Below are 9,555 nucleotides of genomic sequence, written 5' to 3'. Positions count from 1 at the left end.
TTTTGTAAAACTTGTTAACGTCAGTGTTTAACTGGTCAAAAGTCTATAGCTCTTATTAGGAAAGAACACTAATTTCTTTGGGGTTTCTTTTTTCTTCCTTAAAAAAAAATAGTAATTTCATGGGAGCAGAATTTTAAATATGAAAAGCAGCAACCAACACACAGCTCCATTGCTCCAGCTTCTTTTGGCTTAATATTGGTGCATTCTTGATGTTTCACATATTCTCGATGTCTTGATTTAGAGAGCTGCTGTGTAGGTTCCCTTATACATGTCTCTTAAAGTAACGTAAAGCAATACCTTGCAAGCTGCTTATTAGGGTGTTCTTGGGAGCCAGCCTGCTAGCTCATTGTGGTTGAAGTACTGACGTTAGAAAGCTTGTACGCAAGGTAATTCAGGGCAGTTTGAATAATGGCGAAGTAGCCCAAGAGAGAACCTGATAATGTGGAGCCTTGTAAAGTGACGCTTAATGTTTAGGACTATTTATCCACACTTGTGAAAAATACATTGCTTTAAAAAAAAAAAACAAAAAAAAACCAAACGCATTTTCTTTTATTAGGACATTGTTCAGTATTTGTATAGTGATCTGTGGCTTAATTTCCTGTGAGATCTCGCTGGGTTCTATATTTTCTTTTTGAATATTTGTGTGTGGTCAACTGCTGTATTTTTATGTGCGATGTAATGGAATTTCTGTGCTTTTTGTTACATTGTTTTTAATTGCATTTTTTATTAGATAGCTTGTGAATTGGAAGCTTACTTAAAAAGCAATGTTGTTTATACCTTTTTGTTTTACAACATATTTCCTTTTGTTTAGTGACATTTCTCTCCATAGTAGGCTTATTGATATAATTCGTATTAGGTTCAAGTTCATCAATCAAAACTTATGCTGATGTAAATTTCTGCTTAACAAGAACAAAATGAAAATATAGCTTGTCGCCAAGACTAGTGCTTTTTGTCACCATATTTTATATTATAAAGTCAGCTGTTGTATATAGTAACATTCACCATTGCTTACCAGGTTAGGTGTCTAAACTGAAGTCATCTCTTTGTTTAATTTCTCTTCCATCTGGTGACAGGCACCTGGCTTCTGAATTTGCTTTCAACACCAAAGCGTGAGACGGAGTGCTGTCAAAAGGCAACTTCCTCAGAACTATTTCTGAAGGAAAAGAGGCTTAGACACTGTAAAACAGTGTTGCTTCCTGGGGCTCTTAAACTTTTATGTGCACAAGGAAAAGAAAAATGGAGTTGATGCAGAATAGGAAAAGTGTAAGTCTCAAAAAAACCCTCAAAACACCTGTATACTGCAGATGATTTTTATAAAGTTGATAAAGTTGGTTGTTGTGGGGGAAACGGGGTGGGGGGAAAGGGGGCTTGAGATCCCAGTGAATGTGGAAAATGTCAGTCAAAACTCTGTATAGCACAGGTACTCTTTGTGGCTCTTAATACTGAGATTTCAGTCTTTTAGAGGGAATCTGAAATTCTCTAAGGAAAATTTGTACCACTACTTTGTTTTATTGTTATACTTTTCAGGATGTGTTTTCTCTGGTTTTCTTGAAGTTTGGCAGAGCTTTTAAATGTGGCACCAGCATGAGACTTTTATTTTCCTTTCCTGGGAGACATGTTCTGTGATCCTATTGCTCAGAGGCTGCTTTGAGAAATGGATCGAGCGTTGTATGTAGCAGCAATGATAGCAGAGCCATTGCGCGATGTATTTTAATGATTTGCTATTGGCACTATATGCCGAACATGACTAAACTGTGTTTGTATACTGTGTAATAGGAGACCTACATATGCTGTAAATAAGATGTGCTATCTGGACAGATATGATGCCTTTTCATGATGAGTTAGAAAATACTCTATTTGTGATGCCAAAAGTGGGCTAAGCTCACTCTTCCCTAATGAATGGAATGAGAAGATTCTTCCATTTCCACACCATAGTACTTTATATTGCAAATCTAGCTTATTTTCATCTTTTTTTTCCCATAAATTTACTTAACCAAATGAAACCCATGAAACATGGACACTAAGGTTTAGCCAGGAAAATCTCTCCTTCGATTTCCATCCCAGGGAGAATACTGTCAAAAGAGCCTCCCTAGTTAGCAATCTCCAACTAGCCATGTGTTTGCTAAAGCCCAAAGCTTTAGCTTTCGCTACAGGCTCTCGTAGCATTTCTAAACCCAGCAGTTAGCGCAGTGGGCCCTAATGGCTGCCCGTTTGATGGTGGTAACGTAGATGCTAATGAGAATTACAATTCTGAAGCAGTAAGAGAAGATGGCTTGCTTAGGTTGCACGCAAAGATCGTATCAATGTGTCTGCAGGTTTTAATTGGATGTCCACGTGCAGGTTGTAAGTGGGGAAAAAAAACCACCTGAACACCAAAACTGCTTGCATCTATTTGTTAAATCTTGAAAATTGGGAGTTCAGATTGGCAGGTTATATAATGTTGGGCGGGGGGGAGAGGGATTGGTTTGTTCTTGTAGTGGTGGGTTTGGTTCAGCTTTTGGGTTTTTTTTTTTTAGCAAGATCAGATTTTCATCAGATACTCTGCTTAGTTTGTCACTACCTGCTAGGATGATGAGAATGAGAATGACAGTTACTTCTTTTTTTAAAAAGCATTCTTGGATGTTCTTAGAATGCCGGTGCCATTTCAGTCATATACACAGTGGTGATATGTACTCTATGTACTCTACCTGTTAGGGTCTGCTAGATCAGACGTTTAGAGACACACCTGTATGTTGGGCAATTAGGGGAGAAAGACACTCTGAAAGGCTAGTTCTGAGCAAGTGAAAATCCTTCATCTAACAGCTGTTTGAAGCGTTTTGGAGGAGTTAAAATAACTGGGATTTCATGTATCTTATTCTGTACTAAACATTCATTTTCCAGATACTAACAAGAAAGCTTTTCACATCATTGACTGTTAATGATAACAATAGATGTGTCTGAGCAAGGTGAAGATGCTGCTAAATGTTTAAGATATGTGGTGTGTATCAGGAGATAAATATTTAAGTAGTTTAGAAAAGTAAATTATCAAATAGTTGTCTGTGTGTATATATATATGGATGGTAAAACAAAAAATGCTCACATCTGCTATCACATTACTAAGCTACCATGACCTAATCCAGAAATGTACCTGCATGTGAGACTTTAGAACTGGTACACTTCTCTACCTGGTTTATTGTGTTTACTAATGTATATTTTTCTAAATATACAGATATTTCAGTCTAAAAATTCTATATTTATCTGTAATTTCTATCTGTTTTGGACAGTGCATGAGGTGCTGTAAAATTCTGTACATATAGAGACTTAGAAGAAACACTGTAGTTGCCCTGTGAATGAGAAGTTATACATAAAAGTATGGTCAGTATGCCAAGACCCATAAGTTATTTCCTTAAATGCACCAAAAATTCCCTTACATGTGCACCCATCTCAACTTTAATGTAAATAACTTTGGTGCATGCGTACCCAAGTGATTACCTTGCTGTCTTTAAATGTTACACTCGCAGGGCTACTTTAGGTTCTACATCGTGTGACAAGATGCGGTCAGTTAAAGTTTAACCAGATAATGGTAGTGAGGTGTGTCATCTTGCACAGATTTATAAAGGTTTAAATTTATGAAGTTGGAGCAGAATCACAGACCGACATAAGCAAGGGAAATTGAATTTATAACCAATGCAGTATCCTTAACTTGTGCTGTGTTCTCAGATCAGTGCAGCTCTGTGTACTTAGTGGTACAAAAGCTTTGTGGAGCAGGCTGGCAGATCAGCTCATCACTTCTGAATTTCTGTTTATATAAACTGTCACATCTTGCATAGGCTCAAAATGTGACACTTTTTCCCTAATCCTATATACAATTCGAATGCTTTGTGTCTTCTAAAATCATGCCTAAATGACTGGCTGTACAAATTGCCTGCAGCTCAGTGTTCAGGAAGTCATCTGGGTTTGGTTTTGTTTTGAAGAGGGTGATTCAGATAGGTAAGAAATAGGAAACATTTTTCTCTTTGAAACACAGAGAACCCCTGGCTTAGGTACCCTTTGGAGCCAAGCTTGCCAAATGATCGCCACTCTGGCAGTCACAGGAGATGTGAGTTATTACCTGTCTTTACACATGAGCTAGTGTCGTGAACATAAACAAGTTCCAACTTCCCTCACCTATTCCTCTGTTTCCCATCCAGGTTTCCTCCCTCTTGCCGCTTCATTCAGACTGAACTTTGCTGTTTCTCAATGCATCTATAGTGCCTACTGCAGTAGATTCCCTGTCACTCGTTGTGCCTGTAGGTACAGCTTTAAGATAAGTGACAGTTGGAGGTCTGTTGCATTGATCAGGCAAATGTATATGGACCATTTGCTTTGTGCAGGGTTTCTTGCCTCACCCAAATTGTGAAGAGTTGAAGTAGAGTACCCTATTGTTATTGCCAAACTTCATGATACTACTTTTGTGTAAGTAAGTGGTGAGAAATCCATGTGTCGATGCTGGGGTAGTGGTTATTGGATACACAGACTTGTCGCCCACTAGGCCTCTTGCCTTAAGTACCCCTCCAGTCCCCACACACAACCTGTCCTGGGACATTAAAGGGATTCCTGTAGTTAAAGGTACCTTCCTTTGCTTTCTCTGGTGTTTTTTTTTTTTTCACTAGCTTTCTTTTTTTAGCCTACCCTTCCTGGTTTTCATTTGTGTTTAACAAGCTTATTGATGGGGATTGTCTGGGATTTGCAACTTCTGTCTTGTAGAGGAACCAGTGGCCAATATAAGCATTGGCATTGAAGACTGCTGTAATTTACTGTTTTCAGTCCCCAGACAGATCCTACAAAAAGAAAATTGTGAAAAAAATAGTGAAAACACTTGTAAAATCATCAATTTTCAGAGGCAGCTTCAGCTTCCAAATGTATTAGAAGTGCACTCATGTGTACACACACCCCTCCCCATATATAAATAAAACTTAGGGGTAGGTACTGCAAGTAATTCAGACAGTATTTGCTAATTTACCTGAACCCTCCAATGCAGGATACTGTTCCACACCCTGTCCCATTTTCAACTGCTGAATTCTCAGTTCAGGTGCTGGTACAGCAGCTGGAATTTACCTGCACAGGCTTCAAAACAAGCTCCAGTTTGGTGAAGGCTGTTAAGTAGTTTCACCTCCAAATGGAGTATTTTTTTTTTTTAAGCAGGGTCCCAGCAATATTTGTATTTTATAGGATAAGTTACACTTAAAGTAAATGTGAATTTTGTTCTCAGTATTTTTAACCTTTTCTCATGCCAGTTGGGTATGGAGTTCCTTTTGCTGCTAAGGTAGCGGTTAGAATACTTACTGACCTGCCTGCAAGGCTAAGATAGTTAAAGTAGTCCTGGAAACACTTTCTCCCACTTATCCTTTTCCTTTTAATATCAGTAGCTCCATACTAATGCTTGACCATGCAAGCTTGGCTGTCCTGACACCCATCCAAGTATTACTCCATTACCTAGAAGACAATAATACCTCTTCCAAAACCCCCAAGTAACTTTCTGTTATTTGACCGCTTATGTGATGCCTGCTGTAGAGCAGAAGGAGCGGTGCTGCTGTGTACAGTTCTGGGGGTAGCAGCAAAATTGTTGACTGCAAAAAACAAAAGCATTTTTTGACTGATTTTTGTTAGTTTAGGTCTTGTACACAATTATAGATAGAACGTCGAAATGTATTTCTCCCCCCTTTGAAAATGCACGTTGAGCATTCCTTCCTCTCCCCTACCTCCCTCATCATCTCTTGTCTGTATGTAACACTTGCAAACTGTGGTGTCAGAAGGGGAACCGCTTCCTTAAGTTTTAAAGTACAAGAAAGTTTGCTGCTCTCCCACCCCCAACTGGGAAAAGAAAGAACTGTAAAATCTTGGTGATGTGTTTGGATTTAAATCTGTATTAGAAGTCTGTCACCGTGCATTTCCTTACCTTGCTTGTTCTCACAACTGTTTCTGCCTATCAGAAGCTCTCGTGGTTTGTTTGTTGTTCTTTTTTTCGTATACAGCACATTAAATTAAACTGGATTTGACATTTGTAATACTTTAAAAACTGCTCTCCTGTAAAAAAAAATATACTCTCTTCAGCTGAAAACATCCTACAAAAAAATCTTACCTATTAAACTTACTAAATCACCTTCAGGTTTACATTAGAACCTAATTGTTGTTTGACTACAATACTGTAAAGCAGGCCTAGGAGGTGGGACTTCATATTGATAAAGTCAGCCGATACATAGGACATTTTTAAATTGTGACTTGTTTTCTAAACCCCCCCCTTGTCTTTTTCACAGCTAATATTTTCACAATAAACACAGCCAAACGTAAAAATGTTAATGTACAAATTGTGAAATTCTGTTAATTCCCAACAAAATATTTTTGTATATAATAAAGATTTAATATGGAAAAAATGTAATTGGCTTTTTTCCTGATATTTTTGGTCATACTCTGTTTCTGTGCACATCTGCCTTTTATCTTTAACCAAGCCTTTACTGCTGAAAATCCACACCAACACACAAAGTATTTCCCGCTCGGACACTGACATTAGTGGGCTAGTAGCAAATATTATACTGACCAACTAATCTGCACAGATGGGGCTTTGCACTCTGCGTGCTGCTTTGTGGGTTTGGGTTTTTTTTGTGTGTGTGGTTTTTCTTCGTTTAAGAGTAGCAGGCCTCACAGGTACACAGACACTGCTAGTAGAGCAAGTTTGGGCCTAATTTAGTGCTCAAAGTTCAGAAACTTTTTGGTTGGTCTTGTTTCACTTGATCTTCTTGAATGCACCGAATCCTCATTCAGTGTATAGACCATCCCATAAATCCCATTGCTGAATTTGGGCTCCTTATTTTCTGAGCACTGCTGCATTAAGGGAGCCAGTCTCCTGGGCCCACGCTGCAATTAGCCAGCGGCCAAAAGCCCAAGGGACTCAGGACCGCAGCTTGTAGGAGGCAAGTGCTGGTTACCAACAGCATGGCTGAGCCTGCTGGCCTCTGGAGACAGCCCATGTTCTTCGGGAAGTGGCTGCTGCCCTCATCTTCCCTTGTCCTGATCCGATCCTGGGGAATGCAGAAGTATAGCAGAGGGAAGCAACATCTTGGGGAGGGAAGTCAGGGTGTGAAATCCAGCCTTCTCTGAAGGACCCTACAGCCTTTGCACTACCTCTGCTTTCTAGGGATGGCCTGTGTGAGGCCAGCCTCCCACAAGAAATGGCTGTTTTATCTAAGATACAGTGGATGCATATCCACCTCTTCTAAAGTGGATTCTGAAAGAATTTGGTTCAGTGCAGCTTAGGCTGGGCCCCTGAAGAGCCTACACTCATTTAGCTTAGGGAAAGGCAAGACAAGAGTTACTTGGAAATGGTGCTTTTGCTGTTCTTCATTTCCCCAGTCTGAGCTATTTTTAACATTAATAAGCATAAGGATCCTGCTTTCAAGAGCATGAAGAAAAAACTGGGGGGAAAATGATGAACGTATGAACTGCCTTAGTGTTTCTCCCCCATGCCCTCAATCTGTGCTGCTCACTCAGTTCTTCTAAAAAGGCCACCCTAACCTACCCAACCCGGACCTGTTTGTCTAGAGGTGCTTCTGTGGTCACAGAGCTGCCAAATGGAGAGAAGCTGGGAAACCTCTCCACAAAGAGCACATAAAAGGACAGAGCCAAGACAAGTGCAACCAATGGCTTCTGCAGACAAACTGATGAATCCTGAAAGTATGGCATCAGGTGAGGAGCCAAGAAACCCAAGCAACGTTTGTGGCTAGCAGGAAGGGGCAAGCAGTCTGGGGTCCCTGGGGCACACCACTGTTTGCCCAAATGTCTCTCACATTGTGCAAGTCCGGGTCTGCCCCGCTCACTGCATCTGCCTCGCTGAGCAGAGGCCTCGCTGTCCCTGCGACCCCTCTTCTCTGGGCATCAGCAACCTTTATACTCCTCAGCCTGAACCTGTTCGGTGGATTTTGCTGAAGCAAGAGACTAACCTACATCTGAAAGATTATAGCAGGAAACAAACAAAACCTTTTCTTTTTTTCCATGTTGTTTCTGTAGAACATGTAAGGCATGTTGGGTTTTTTTCCCTCTTTAAACAAATTCCCTCCTACATGTACAACAGAGCATGCACACGCTGAAAGCAGTTTGTCAGTGCAGTGCACACGATGCTTACACCAAAACTCTGTAAGAAAGATCGGAGCCTGTGGACAGTGGTACTACATGGATGCCCACATGACCTTTGCTCTGTGTGCACCATCTTTCAAGGCCCAGAGAATGACTGGAATCCCCCCCAAAAGAACAATAAAAATGTTGATAAATTATTCTGCTGTTTTGACATAATATTTAATACAAACCTTTCAATAAATTAGTTCCTTACAGAGGCAACTTTTGAGTAGTGGCTAGCAAAAGACTATGTTCTCATTTACAAACACACGTGACTCCCACCCCCCTAAGGACATTTACACCCACACCAGTGCAAGGTTCAGGCAACACCATCAGCTTCCTTTCACAGACGAGACACAAAAACACCGCCAGCTCAGTGTGCAAGGCGCTCCAGGGCACGGCAAGGCACCACAGTGCTTTTCTGCAAAGTCCACTGGCTCAGGGGGAGCTGAACTGACATAAGTTTTTAAAAGATCTCTTAAACAATCTGCTCAAGACCACATAGGAACAGCGCAGAAAACTGAACCCAGGACTCCCAACCCACTCGCTAAGCTGCAGGGTCTGGTTACTGATCGCTCCCCCACTGCTGCCTGCTTGTTTGCCTGTCAGCCATCTCACAATCTTACCTGAAAGCACTGACATTCCACTAACCTGGAACATCATCTTCCCAAGCCTGTACTTACAGTGATCTCTGCTGTATTTCTCTCCCATCCACATGATTACAAAAAAATCACAACTAAAAAAAAGAAAGGCAAAGCAGATCAAAGCACAAAGTGCTTTACTAACACTTTGCCGTTAGTCAAAGAAACAAGCAAAACATCTGCCCTCGAAATGTCAGATGGGTAAATCATCATTTTTGTGGAGTGTAGCCGGGACACTTCCGGGGCACACCCCAAAAGGCGTCACTGTATCTCTCTGAAAGTTCAGAACACAATTTAAACAGCTGGAACTTGCTAAGGTGAGTAAAAACTTACTAGAAAACAGAGAAATGCTGTACACAGGCATAAATCCCTAAGGTGGTCTTAGTTTTTGAAAAGATTTTTTTTTTTATTTCCTGCAGTGTGCAGTTCACATCTGTAAAGTCAAACTACACTTAATAAATGTAAACCTAATCAAGTACCTCTTTGAGAGCCCTCCATTCCGCTTGCTCCAGAGTGAAGGCATATTCTGCACATTGTCTTAAACAAGCAAAACATTAACTGTGTTGCAGAACCCTGGACTTCCACAGCCTACTCGTTTGCTTGCTTACAAAAAGCAGTTTGTGCTTTGTGGTTTTCTCCCACGCATATTAATGTAAGCAAGCAGGCTTCCACTGCCCTGCAGATCTGACGACTACCAGAATACCTATGTTAAATTTCTGTTCCAGGCTTATCTTTTTTCTCTTTGTCCCTTCATCCCTTATTTACAAATGCTCCACTGCAGACGTAC

The sequence above is a fragment of the Phaethon aethereus genome (assembly GCF_964289735.1).
Source record: "Phaethon aethereus genome assembly, chromosome: 2".
Lineage (NCBI taxonomy): Eukaryota > Metazoa > Chordata > Aves > Phaethontiformes > Phaethontidae > Phaethon > Phaethon aethereus.
This window is presented reverse-complemented; position numbering follows the sequence as displayed.